This window comes from Littorina saxatilis, linkage group LG1, assembly GCF_037325665.1.
Source record: "Littorina saxatilis isolate snail1 linkage group LG1, US_GU_Lsax_2.0, whole genome shotgun sequence".
Taxonomy (NCBI): domain Eukaryota; kingdom Metazoa; phylum Mollusca; class Gastropoda; order Littorinimorpha; family Littorinidae; genus Littorina; species Littorina saxatilis.
In genome coordinates, this window is record NC_090245.1 from 88,883,825 (window position 1) to 88,898,619 (window position 14,795).

General features: G+C 41.4%; 1 long non-coding RNA gene across 1 annotated transcript; it reads left to right on the forward strand.

Annotated features, from left to right (window-relative positions):
• The first annotated feature begins 2,505 nt into the window (after nt 1–2,505).
• On the forward strand, nt 2,506–9,293 carry LOC138983493 (uncharacterized). The gene is made up of 3 exons (XR_011461177.1): nt 2,506–2,843; nt 5,965–6,212; nt 8,446–9,293. It is a non-coding gene; the product is annotated as an uncharacterized lncRNA (long non-coding RNA).
• Nucleotides 9,294–14,795: the final 5,502 nt, after the last annotated feature.

The window sequence follows — 14,795 nt, forward strand, 5'->3', positions numbered from 1 at the left end:
TGCTTTTCCCATTACAAAGAAAGTGAGTCGATGTAGTTTGTGTGTGGCAGAACAATTATTTTGGTTTGGTTTGGTTTGGTTTTGTCATGAGTACCATAAAGTCATAGCATCTTATTTGTTTGTCAAATGGAACATTACAAATCAGTGTGTGCGAGACATACTGAATATTGCATGCATGAAATGTTGCAAAGGAATGTTTACATCTGTCACACACACAAAAACAACAACAACAACAACAACAACAATAACAACAAATATTGCTATTTCATATGTTACGTGGATTTCCATTGGTCAATTGGGCAAAACTGAGCTCAGTGCAAAAGTGATATCGACGACATTTCCGTCGATATCAGTTTTGATATCGACGACCTCTTTATTGCTTCCCCACTTCAAAAACAAAAACACCTAAATTTAAAAACAAACAAATATATATGAAAATGTAATTATCCCAGAATTTAGTTGAGCAAGTGACTAAAGACTTTTTGAAAGGAAAGACATTTTAAAATACTGAAAAGTACAAGAAAAGAGTGAACAAAAAGAAATAATAATCAGAGGGAGGAATATGGAACAGCCAAAACTGAGACAAATACTTTTGTAATTTCTTTACAGAAAATACAAAATGTCCAGAGAATTAGCAATATATATAACATTGACTGACTGTGTGATGATATCTTCTGCCATTGGTCTGTTTCGACAGTGATATCAAAATCTCGACCATCACTGTCTCAACAGACCATAGCAGAAGATATCATCACACAGTCCGTCAATATTGGGTACTAACGACGACAACAACAATTACAACGATGACAACAACAACAACAACAACAACAACAACAACAACAACAACAACAACAACAATAACAACAAGTGAAAGGAAAATTGAACACTTTTTCACAACTTCCACCCAAAATCATTCGTCGACAAGCCACACACGGATGTGAGGGACACACCCGCCTGTGTTGCGTTTCTTTTGGTGCCACGGCTACGGCTACTGTCTGTCGAGCACTGCAGTAGCTCGCCTGTCCAGTCCAGAGAGCCGAAGAAGACCTAAATAAATCTTTTGACCATGTCGTGCACGGTCACTGCGTCCCGGCAGGTGATCATGATGTCCGGCACTTTTATGAAGGTCACGGATGACCATTGTCCAAAGAAGCATGCAAATCTTCAGCGAGGGAATCTTGAATTTTTAGGGCATCTTTACGCCTTTGTGGCCCAGGATTTGTTAGAAGCTGTTAGCAAACAGCACTCGTGCTGTGTGGTTGAAGTTTGTCCGGAGTACACTGGAACCTTCCAATTAAGACTCTCCGATTTAAGACTCCCTTCCTTTTAAGACCCTGATTTCTCAGATATTCCGTGCATGACCTCTGTAAATGTCATTCTATTGTAAAACTCCCTCCTTCCTGGGACCTGATTTTCTCAGATTTTTTTTTTGGGGGGGGGGTCTTCTCGGGATGTTCCACTGTATAGTTCTGAATGTCCATTGTAGTGGGGCGTGAAGGGATTCCGCTGTCTTTGTCGCCGTCCAGGTAAAGAATTGCTGGGGATGACTTGACGGCTCGGCCAGCCAGAGGTAGTTGATGATGGTTGGCTTCTCTTCACGCGGAGCAGCGGGGGCTGGTTATGACAGTCTTTTCACACTCACCAACCGTGTGTCGGCGGCTGGGGTAGTGTTAATGGATGACCAAGAGAAGAGATAGGGGTAGGGTAGGGGGTGGGGGTTGGGTAGTAAAAACGCACGCACGTACGCACGCACGTACGCACGCACGCACACGCACACCCAAACACACACACACACACACACGCACACACACACACACCATTTTCCAAAACTATTAAACACTTGTGTGTGTGTGTGTGGGGGGGGGGTTGTAGAGGGGGTATGAATACAGGTATGAATAGATGACTACCAACTATTCCCATCTCACGAACGCCTTTTGTTCTGGTGTGTTTTGTGGGAATGAAGTAAACATGTGTAGTCTGACCATTAGATCTTTGTGGTATAAAAAAAAAGTACACAGTAGTAGTAGTATCAAAAGGAAGAGAAGAAGGACGAGGAGGAGGAGAAGGTGGAGAAGGAGCAGTAAAATGTACAGTAAAAGTAATCCTGGAGTAAACTTAACTTTCACAATAACGTGACCATAACGATGACGAGGAGGAGAAAGGAAAAACTTGATAAGAACACTCACTTAAAAAACTAACGGGTGGGGGTGGGGGCGGGTGGGGGTGTATTCTTGAGTAGAAGAAAGTAAGGGGTGAGACAAACGGAGGGGAAAGTCAGTCGGACATGGGGCATGAATACAGATAATAATAATAATAATAACAAACGTGTGTTCACTTCCAGACGGAGACACAACACGTTTCTTGTATATCACAACACTGCATTCAGCATGCTTTGTGCGCAATCAACAAAGAAAAGGTCATCACACCATGGAATATTGTGCATGAACGCAGCGTCGAGGCTAAAGCTTTTGTCATTGGCTATGCATGTATTCTTATGTGTGCAGTTCATGTCGACATAAGCTGCATTATCGTGGGCAAGAGAGAAGGCGAATGAGGAATGAGCAGTACAAACTGAATGGCACACTAAAAATATGTTCAGAAGATCTTCAATCGATTTGTTTTCAGTTGAGGAGGAAATTCCCTTGTTCATTTCAATGCTGGTTGTTCTTTCAGGCATAGACCATTTATCCTGGACCGCCAACTAGCTCTCTCTCCGCTCTTTCTCTCTATTACGAGGTAGCGGCCTCTGGCATTTAGGAACCTACGCTTACATGGCCTTTCAGAAATCATGCAGGGGGATGTCATATCCGGTGTCGATTGTAAACATGGACGAAGTTGCCGAGGTAAGTTCTGAAAATGCTAAAATAAACTCAGCTAAAGTGCATATGGAACATGTTTTTCGATGAGTTTTGTTAAGTTTAGTTTGGAGTTTTGGAAAATCCAGTTCATTGTCACCTCCCATTGTCACAAATAACTGGAGCGTGCTTTCTTTTCACTGTCTTCGAATCGCTGGCCTTTCAAACCGGACGCTAAGCGCCCCTGAAAGTCGAGCGTCGTAACCTCGAAGGGTCATGTGACGAGTTGGCGGTCCAGGTTATGTGGTCTATGTTTCAGGTCAGTCCAGGCTATTTGGTCTATGTTTCAGGTCAGTCCAGGCTATTTGGTCTATGTTTCAGGTCAGTCCAGGCTATTTGGTCTATGTTTCAGGTCAGTCCAGGCTATTTGGTCTATGTTTCAGGTCAGTCCAGGCTATTTGGTCTATGTTTCAGGTCAGTCCAGGCTATTTTGTCTATGTTTCAGGTCAGTCCAGGCTATTTGGTCTATGTTTCAGGTCAGTCCAGGCTATTTGGTCTATGTTTCAGGTCAGTCCAGGCTATTTGGTCTATGTTTCAGGTCAGTCCAGGAAATTGGTTCCACATAGCTTTCACTGACCTTTGTTGCACATGTTGTGTGCGATAAGAGAGCGTATACGCACCTTTGTTTCTCAGATCTAAAGACTATACAGCACTCTAAGGACTGGGTGGCCGAGTGGTAACGCACTTGCGCTCGGAAGTGAGAGGTTTCGAGTTCGACCCTGGGTCAGGGCGTTAGCAATTTTCTCCTCCCTTTCCTAACCTAGGTGGTGGGTTCAAGTGCTAGTCTTTCGGATGAGACGAAAAACCGAGGTCCCTTCGTGTACACTGCATTGGGGTGTGCACGTTAAAGATCCCACGATTGACAAAAGGGTCTTTCCTGGCAAAATTGTATAGGCATAGATAAAAAATGTCCACCAAAATACCCGTGTGACTTGGAATAATAGGCCGTGAAAAGTAGGATATGCGCCGAAATGGCTGCGATCTGCTGGTCGATGTGAATGCGTGATGTATTGTGTAAAAAATTCCATCTCACACGGCATAAATAGATCCCTGCGCCTTGAGTCCGAGTCTGGAGATACGCGTGCGATATAAGACTTCATATAACAAATCTTCAACACATAAAATCCGAATAGAACAAAGTGCTCTTTAATTTTGGAAAAGCACGAAGCCAGCACGAATGGGTCACAAAGACATGCCAGCGACAAAGACTCAAAGCAGGTGGCAGGTTTTCAATTCTTTGACGACCTACCAGCACTCTAGAACAACCCAATAAGGTTGTCAACAATGTCCAATGCCACACACACAACTAACCCTGTTGCACTGTCCCCACGATGAATGACCTCCCACAGTAATAAGGCTCGACACGTGCAGCCCGCTTTCTTCCCTGTTACACTGGTGCCTTCAACACCGCTGAATACCTCGCCACGATTATTAGCCCTCCTTCTGTCGGTTAGGCTTGATATGTCGTGATCGCCATTGTCCCGCTTTCTCTCCCCCCAACAAACACACACGACTGTAGTTAGACATTGGAGATCAAATTGGGTTTGAACAACCACAATGAGATTGGGGGGGGGGGGGGCAATTTGCGTTGACTCCCAACGCCGGGTTATGTTATTAGATCATGACCACTGTGTGTGGAGTTTCTCTCTAGCAGCGGGGTTTTCTTGTGGTATTTTATACAGGAATATGGCGAAGAGTTTGTTGGTTTTCAGAGTGTGTAATGAAGGCTGAGGGCAAAGTCAGGGCTTGTTTGTTGGAGTGATTTTTGTCAGGCGTGACTGACTGGTTGCGTTGCGTATGATTTGGAATGTGGTATTTGAAAATGTAAGGATGCTGAGAACTGTCGTCCTTGACTCTTTTCCCCCAAACGTTCTGCACAGTATTTATCTCCATTATTCCTATACAGACAAAGAGGATAGCACGTTTCGCCCTGCAGTCCGGACTGACGATCTAACAGCGAACGACAAGAAGAAGATACAGACAAAGAAGCTGACGATAACTTTTGTTACTTTGTTTTCTATAACGTTTTGCGAACTTGTTGTCCAGGTTGACTTGATAGATTCTTGGGATTTCTTGTTATCTTGAACGTATTTTGTGCATTGAACTTGGTCTTACTTAAGTTACAAATCAATTGCCTGCACTTATTTGCTATTTGGCTTCAACTAATTCAAATGGGTACGCGAAGTTTCCGACATTCTTAGAGTGTCTTCAATATTCGTATATACAAATATAGCTTGTGATTTAAAACTATGATTTCTTTTTCCCAAATGCCAAAGATGTCCTATCTGAGTCTGCAACGACAGCTGCCCGGGTTCTTCAATCAATGGAGCCGGCATAACAATGCTTTTGCTTGCCAATGTCGTCCATGCAGTTATTGCATTTTTCTGTTTGGCGCCAGGGCCCCAATTTTCAAACTCCAAACCCCAACTTTATTGACCGTTAAGATGTCAGGATTCCACCTCATTGAGCCCGATTCTCCCACCTGCAGGCCTTGTGACGGGGGACAAGTGTAAAATACACACCTTTAACCGGACACCGCTATGGGGCCAGGTGACTTATGAGAGGCGTCTCTTGACCACTGGCCTTTCTTCGCTGTCCGGTTCCTGTTGTCCTCTGTTCATTTGTATTTCTTCTGTTCTTCTGTTCTTCTGTCTCTATTCTCTTCCTCTGTCTGTCTTTCTCTCTGCTTTGTTTGTCTGTTTGTTTCTCTGTTTGTCTGTATCTCTCTCTCTCTCTCTCTCTCTCTCTCTCTCTGTCTCTCTCTCTCTCTCTCTCTCTCTCTCTTTCTCTCTTTCAGTCTTTTTCTCTCCCTCTCTCTCTCTCTCTCTCTCTCTCTCTCTCTCTCTTTCTCTCTCTTTCTCACCCTATCCTCTCCTCTCCTCTCTCTCTCTCTCTCTCTCTCTCTCTCTCTCTCTCTCTCTCTCTCTCTCTCTCTCTCTCTCTCTCTTTCCTTAAATCATCTGTCCCCCTCTTGCCCGTTTCTCTATCGTCGGTCTCATCTCCCCTTCCTGTCTTCCTTTCTTTTCTACCATTCCTACTCCTTTTTCTCCCCGTGTGGTGCAACCACTCGCCATTCGCTCTTTCTATTTTCATTTTTCAATTGATCCAGGCACAAAGTTTGTGGTCTCCTCTCCGAGTTGTTTTCCATTCTTCCCACTGACCATTGTGATGTCAGCTTCTGACCGCAGTCCAGCCACTTCAAGTCCATTTTGTGTCTGCGGTCATTGATGGCTGTTAATGGTGGCCCTTTGACCAGCCTCTATACGGCCGCAGCGACGATGTGATTTATGAAATGGGAAACCAGCGTCTTGAGTTTGAGTGGTACTCTTGGCGTTGTGCTACAGATCGAGGGAAAAGGTTTGTGGGGAGAGGTTGGCGTGGCTGTAGAATGTGAGGCGGCTGACATGTTCGAAGTGTAATTAAAAAAAAAGTTTAATTTTTTTATTTTATTTTTTTTATTTTATGTATGTATTTGTAAACCCCTTCTCGCAGTCTGGGTTTAACAGGGTTGGACTCGTCCGTCACAAACTCGTAATAAAAACAGTTGTTGTATTTTTGACGTTTATTTTCTTCTTCTAAAACAAGGTGGACATTTACTTTCACGTTACTAGACTAAACAAAGAATGACTAAAAGGAAAATATAGAAATAAGGAAAGAACGGAAAAAAAGGACTCTAGCCAGCATGTGCATCCTGAAATCAACAAACATTCAAATGCAATCAATTACTTGGCTAGAAAACATAATCAACATCATTCAAAACGAACATCAGAACAGATATCTTATTATGACAACACACTTTGATTAACAGTCATCGGATCAAAACACTGCCCACTGGTTAACAACATTTTATCAGAACATCGCCCAAATGAACTAGAACCACAAGCGAACTCACTGCCAATCTTACAGTTTGGAGTATACGCTATCTTCTGTTAATATGCTTATGGATTAGACTTCATTAATTGGATCCAAAACATAAGGAACACAAGTCTAAATCAATTCCAATTCGCACACAATGGAACGTAATTGTCCATCAGAATGAGACACAACTTATCCGAAAAAGGATTAAAGTCTCATAGAGCCCAAAGACTCATTTACTCATAATTTTTATATCTGTTAGTTCTTTCATAAATCACTAACTTTCCGAGTACATCGTTCAATGGCATTTTTTCTGATCTCAAGTTTACAACCATGACAACCAATATGATCCTCGCATTAATCTTTCATTCAGTTACATATTACACATTACATATTTCTCACAAAAGGACAAACACTTTCCGCCGCATCATTACATAGTTGTTCCTGCCTTTCTCCACGAAGAAAGATAACGCATTACTTTGTTCTTCTGACAATAAAACTATAATTCTTAACTATGCTTAGCTACTGACAGACAGACTCAAAACAAAGCAAAGATTGGTCATACTTAATCCACATTCCGATAGCAGAACCATAATATCTAGCGTCACAAATTGCAGATCAAGTATAAGAATTACATCATGCTTTTACATAATAACGATAGGGAAATATCCGCTGTTTCATACATCATACACTTATAATCGCATAACGATAAAAAGTAACAGAATGAAATAATCCACAACATACCTTAGGAAGCACAGAGCAAAATAGAACGCGTCTTTCTTTGACGGTGGATTCTGTGAAAGTGAGGTTTGTCTCACGGTTCTTCATGCCTGGAACTTTTCTTAACTATTCACTTTAATTAACAATGAACCACGATAACCGCCGCGGCCTGGGACTCTGATACCAAAGACTGACACGGCGTTGTTTGGGAAATTTAGTAGCTGTGGACAGGCTTACGGTAAGAGACGCTAGACATTAAATTAGCTATCTGATAAAACTACTGAGGGGGACACACACACACCCGTCGCGATATAACCTTGAACGGTTGAAAACGACGTTAAACACCAAATAAAGGAAAAACACACTCACACATGCACACAGTACAAATAGTGACTAACATTAATACAGACTATCAGGACGAACACTACAGTAAACACTACGGTGGTTACATATTGATTGATTGATTTATTGATTGATTGTTCCATTGATTTATGTATTGATTCATTGATTTATGTATTGATTTGTTGATTTGTTGATTTATTGATTTGTTGATTTATTGATGTATTGATTCATTGATTTACTTATTCATGTTGTGCTTGATATGATATTTTCCAAGTACTTAACAAAGGGAAGAAGGAACATTTGTGTGTGTGAGAGTGTGTCTGTGTGTGTGGATAAGGGATGAAACAGACAGACAAACAGAAAAAAACAGATAGACAAAAAACAGACAGACAGACATACAGACAGACACACAGAAACACAGACACACATACAGACAGAAAGACACACAGACTGGCAATCAGACAGACAGACACACAGACACACACACAGACACACAGACAGACTGACACACACACACAGACTGACACACAGACAGACAGAACGAGACAGTATGACATAGAGAGCAACCGACAAGGGTGAATCTGTGGTGTTACAAGGAGCCGTGTGCAAGTTGTGAAATACATTTTTGTTCACCCTTTATCTCCATGGCCCTATAATTCATCTCACATTTCAGGTTCACAACAACACCAACTTCGTTCATTCCTCAGTCACCACACCACATAACAAGCAAGGATTTCAACGTGTCAAATCGGCGAGGGCCATAATCACGAAGTAGCCAGTGATGACATGGTGTCCAGTCAAACAACAAACAGCTCTGATGACCACGACAGCGTCATCCCCGCCCTGCACAGCCGAGGCAGATGTTTCTGTCTGGAAAACACGCTGTTTTTCTATCCCCTGAAATGTTACTGCATTCTTTGCTTAATTCGTGGTTTTCTTCTGTATCTGTAATGTGCCTTTTCACTATTCCTTGAGATGTCATACCGTCTGCAGACGGGACGGTCTTTTCTTCAATCTTGGTTTTCTGTTATATGTGTAATATGGCTTTTCGGTACTGTCTGAGACGCCATACCGTCTAATTATGGTACGATCTTTTCTTAAATCGGTGTAATTTGCTTCTTTCTGTGTTGTGTTTTTTTTCTATATATTTTTTGATATGTCACACTGTCTGGAGATGCAGTCATCTTTGCTGTCGAGATGTCACTGTCCTGGATACAGTGTACTGCTTTTTTGTTTCATTTGCTGTATATAGTTGAGTTTGCTGCATGCTTTCTTTCTTGTGGTGTATATCCCTTTAAACGGCACACTGTCTGAATTTTCTGTAGTTTGCGTCTATCCGCCTTTGATGAGCTTTTGGCTCGAAACATTTGTGAATCCTTAGAAATATCTGTCATTGTCCTGATTTCTCTTCTTTTTTTTTTGCCATAAAAGACTGGCAACAGCCTGACTGCTAAATGATACATCGGGAGTAAAGACGTGCAGTATTAAACCCTTCTTAATACTTTTTAATGGAAAGCAATGTGTTTGTCGACATTTTTGTATATACAGACAATAGTAAGGCTGAATAGTTGACCCATTTTACCCTGAATATTTCCTGACGGGTGCACACACGTTTCATTCTTACTAAACTCCTGTTGAACTGGTTGATCGTCCAGGTTTGAAGAGAGGAAAAGAAATATGTTTTCTCAAATCGGAATGATTAGCGACATTTGTCCTTTTGGTGACAGGGGAATCATGTTCTGCTTTATCCTGGTGTAACGGGCAGAAGTATTGGTTTTTGTGTTATGGAGTAATAAGTGGGGGAAACACACACTCTCTCGAACGCACGCACTCATTCACGTATACGAATGCAGGCAGGCACGCAGGCAGGCACGCACACACGCACGCACGCACGCACGTACGCACGCACGCACATACACACACACACACACACACACACACACACACACACACATTCGGCGCGCACGCACACACTTCATTCCTAAGTTCCTCAACAGTATTTTCCAAGTTATGATTGATGGCATAATAGCCCAGTTGGTACTTTTTCAGTGAATCAGTGCTTGCTTATATTGCTTGATATGTACACCAAACCATTCTCAGCAAACAGCTAAAGAGACAATAATTAAGGCAAGGTTTGATTGAATATTATGTGACTGTCACAGACAGATCAGACATTTATGATCGTTAACAAGCAAAAAACTGAAAATTTCATTTTGAACAAAAAAGTGTTGAATAAGATAGACGGGATGACGGACGATGACGGTGGTCGGCATAGAGTATTTTGTCACATTATAAACGTACGCTGTTTTTACAGCTGCATTTTGTAACCAGGTATTTTTGTTCACAGCAAAGAGACCACACTAAATCTGTCGGTTTACAGAAGCATGTGACACTTGGGAGTTAAATCCTCCATTGATAATGAATAGGAAGAGAGGAGACAAAATGATAGAAAAGAAAAGCAAAGGCGGGTAAAATAAGCAAACCAGCCAATAAACGTCCCACAACCACACGCCCCGGCACGGCGACGGTCCAAGCAGCTCTATTCATTCTTGATGGCAAAGTAAACTGTATTTTTTACACTGTGCTTATGTTCGTTCCCCTTTGGCTCCAATTTTCAAACTGTACTTTTTACTCTGTGTTTATGTTCGTCCGTCTTTGCCTCCAATTTTTAAACTGCATTTTTTTATGCTGTCTTTATGTTCGTTCGCCTTTACCTCCGATTTTTAAACTGCATTTTTTACGCTGTCTTTATGTTCGTTCATGCACCTTTGCATCCGGATTTACTTATATTCTCTCTTTTTTTTTTTTTTACATATATACACTCATAAGTTACCCATTTTCATTATAAACCCAACGTCCTCTCGATTGCAACCCGCTATAAATCCCTACCTGTTGATTTTGCTATTTTTTAATAATACAAAAAAAGTTTTCTGATATTGCATGCCAAGAAAGAACAAAAAATCATTATATGGAGCGCAACGTGGATACTACACAAAGGCGTAGAGGTTACATGCCGAGTCTCAGTGATTATCAAAAATAATGGTCGAAGTTAGCGGATCATGAAAAATGCGAGCTTTAGCGAGCTTTTTCATGACCGCGAACTGAGACCATTATTTTTGATAATCACTGAGACGAGGTGTGTAACCTCTTTATTCCTCCTTTCTTCAGTTATTCAAAGAAAAGAGGAGTTTTTTTGCGAAAGTTTGATCGAATCCTATTCTCTCAACCAGTCAACCTGCGCAGGCGATCGATTAATGCGCGGTTGTATAGTTCCGTGCAAATCATTCCATTCTGTTAACACTTCTTGTCAGTTTTCCTATTTTAGGCTAAAATCAAGTACACAGATATGCTGTTATTCTGCTGTGGCGGCAAAGGCAGATATTGTGTGTTCTGTATATGTTTTGGTATCGCTTAGGGTAATGTTTTTTCGTCAAATGGGACTAGCAGACGAACTTTTGCACCCGTGTTCCAACGTTAAAAACTGTATGAAGTTCAGTTTTCCGGGGAAAATAGTGTATGAAACCCCTTTATGTTGTTTAAATTGATGAGATGTGTGCATTTGGTTGCGTGTGATCTGTTTATTAAATGAAATATTGTTGAAAACTGACCGTCGGATTGCAGTCTGTTGTCGAAGGAACTGAGTGAAAAGAAGGGGAACTACTCTTGTCGCTAGACAAAGTATGAGTTACTTGCCTTGGGAAATTGCTTGTGATGAACGGCTTGAGCCACGGCAGATGAGATTCAGAAAACAACCGAACTCATCTACTATATAATACTGGTAGGGTTTTCGGTGGTTTTTCGATTCCTGTGACCAAACCGCGCGGATTTGTGCCTTCTCCTTCGGTTACCATGCCAACGTGACCCAGGAAATCGATTCCGCTAGGTCCCGACTTCCAATTTTGTCCACGAACAAAGTTTCAAGAGGTTTGTCTCGCAAATTTGAGCAGACAACAGTGAACTTTGACCTGAACTTTGACCTCGCCGAAAGAGATCTGTGATTGGTTCTTCTTCAACTTCAATACGCGTGGCCTTTTTCGCCGTGTGGACGTATCTCCTACCAAACCCCGCCGGTTTGGACCCTGTCCCTCGGTTTTCCCGTAGTAACGGATCGCGATGAAGACGATAGGCTGGGTTAGATTGACGACTTCGAAAGCGAAATGGCTTTTTGAGGCCTTTTTAACGTGAAATGTCGTAGCAGACAGAATATCCCAGCTATCCCATTGGCCGAAAGCGAACGGTTTGACTAAACACTACGCGACCGCACCTCAGACGAACCTAGCTGTGTGTTTTATTTCTCTACCCCAGACGAACCTAAAATAATAAGAAGATAGATAGATCTGTTTATCTGTTAATGGAACTCCAAAATATTCCATAGATTTGTTTACTTAATTTTTAAAAGATAAGTTCGAAACATTATCATCTGATAAGTCGCCGTATAACCTTATAGGTTCCAGCGACTAAATATTTCCCCACGGTGCAACCATAGACATGTACGTCATCATGATCTCCCCTTAATTTGACCGTTATTTTGGCTGTCTTAGTGAAATGGTAAGATATATCTCCATGTTTTTTACATGTAAGTGTTCGGAAAAAATACAGTTATAGCAGTTATGTACAAAAATAAGCAGCATATGCTCTTTTCGCCAAAGTAAAGTCCTTTTTTCTTCTGGTTTCTTATATGTGTCACAGCACACTGCAAGCTTTTAGGCGAATAGCAAGTGAGTGGTATATATATATCATCAATTTTATAGTAGGTAACGGTGTGAATTACTTGCCATGTTCATGTTCATTATACGTTTTCCATATGTGTCATTTAATTGTGTATTGCTTGATGCCATGTATGTGTGTGTGTGTGTGTGTGTGTACATGACTTTAAATAAGCATGGATGTGTGCACTCGATTGTGTGTGTGTGTGTGAACCATGAATATATTTTCTGTTGTTATACTATGCGTTTGAATCATTATGTATTTTAGACGTCATACCTTTTTTTCGTATCTTCACGATGGCTTTTACCCGTTTAAATTTTAATGCTTCCAACTTTCAAAGCGCTGCACGGCTGGGAAGAGATGCGCACTTTTATCACTGTTGTTCATGTAGACGTAATCATGGATTCATGCAAACGTCATTCCTGCTGTATTTTATTTTGTTTGTTTGTATAGTCGCGTGCGGTCGCGCAGTCTTTAGTCAGACCTAAAGCGTGGCAACATTCGGACCGCTTGCTTCTGCCCAGCTTTGAATCGAGACAGCTGTCAATCTGCTGTCGCATCAACTGGCTCTACAGGTAAATCCCATTTATCAGTCTGTAAAACTTTCGTAAAGTGTTCCTAACCTTGCTGTATTCTGCCACAGGGGTTATACTATAGAGATAGAGAATTTGCAGTCTCCCCCCGCCATTTTGACGCGCATGAGGCATGTTTTAATCATGGATACACGCTGTGTGGAGTACGCTCATTTTTTTGATAATACACCAAGTTTGTTTGAGAAACAGAGAATAGTCAAAGTGCAAAACAGGGGTTCCCAGGTCTGAATATGCGTTTGAATCATTATATATTTTGGACGTTTTAGATTTCCATTTCGTAAAAATCTATGACCCATGGCGCATTACATGTGGGGGGGGGGGGGGGGGGGGGTGAACGAATCTTGCTTTTTCTACTTCTCTAACCCATGGCATAGGCCATACATGTGGGGGGTTCTATTACCTGAAAACAGCATCCACACACACGCGCACACGTTCCATTGGACGTACATTTATTGTGTGTGTGTTTGTCTGTGTGTGTGTTCATGGATGCTGCACTCGATTGTGTGTGTGTGTGTGTGTGTGTGTGTGTGTGTTTGAGATGTCACTATCGTGTCATAACAAAACTACTATTTTGTTGGTGTTTTTTTGTGAAATAAATTTGGTTTTTCAATTTTTAATAATCTCTTTCGTTAATTTTATTAAAGTGTTAAAATGATTACAATTGTGATATTGTGTGATTTCCTTTTGCGGCGTTTGGTCACAATTACCACAGTAATCCCTCAAGTAACCAGTGCTCCACATGGATGTATTGTTGGTTTAAGTAAATATTTTTCAAAATAGCTGCTTTGTTAAATTTTGCAAGTATCAACAACACATCCCATGCGGATCTCTGGCAAGATAAATGGCTGGATCTCACGGCTCAGTCTATAGCTTTCTGTAAACAAACTATGGTCCTTCAGTTGTTTGGGGACGAGTACAAACTATCCCAGACTGAGCTATGGCAATTCCCAATCATCAAACTTGCTACAAACACTCATGGCAACAAACACCTTAACTCATTAGATCTTCGTTTAATAAGATACAAACATTGATTACATAAAGTTAAAATGATTAAATATATAAATTCACACATATCATGAAATGGCATCTCATTAATAACAAAATGTATTGAAACCCATGCTCCCCAAGAGAATATAATTCATTATATGCGGGATAATGTGCGGGGGGGGGGGGAGGGGTGCAAACAACATTTTCACAAGCACATAACCAACAAAATGACATCGCATGCGCAGCACACAAAGTGCGTAGCACGGGTACCACTAGTGGATTTTATATGGAGATTCATGTGTTCAGGCCTGTAGTTGTTAATTTAAATGCGGTATGTTTGTATTGTTTGCTCCAGAGATGTATACTTCGTACATTAGAGCGTTCTGAACTTTTCAGTCGCAAAAAGTAGTACCGAAACAGAACAACCTCTCAACCCATTGCACTATCGAGGATTCAGGCTGTTGCTGGGTCGTTATTTGTTTGGTTGCTGGGTCATTATCGAAAAATAACTACCCCTACAAGTTTACAGAGGTAAAGAAGCAGAGGGGGGAATAAGTGCTTTTATAGGCCTACTGTGATACAATATGAAAGAATGGCTGTTTTTTTAGTGTTACACAATGCTATTGTGTGTGTATGTCAGTGTGTGTGCACCCTTCCTCCTTCTTTTCGGCTTAAATACAGAGCGTTCAGAAGAATTTTCAGAAACTTTTTGAAGTGCTCTTGGCTACACTCACTG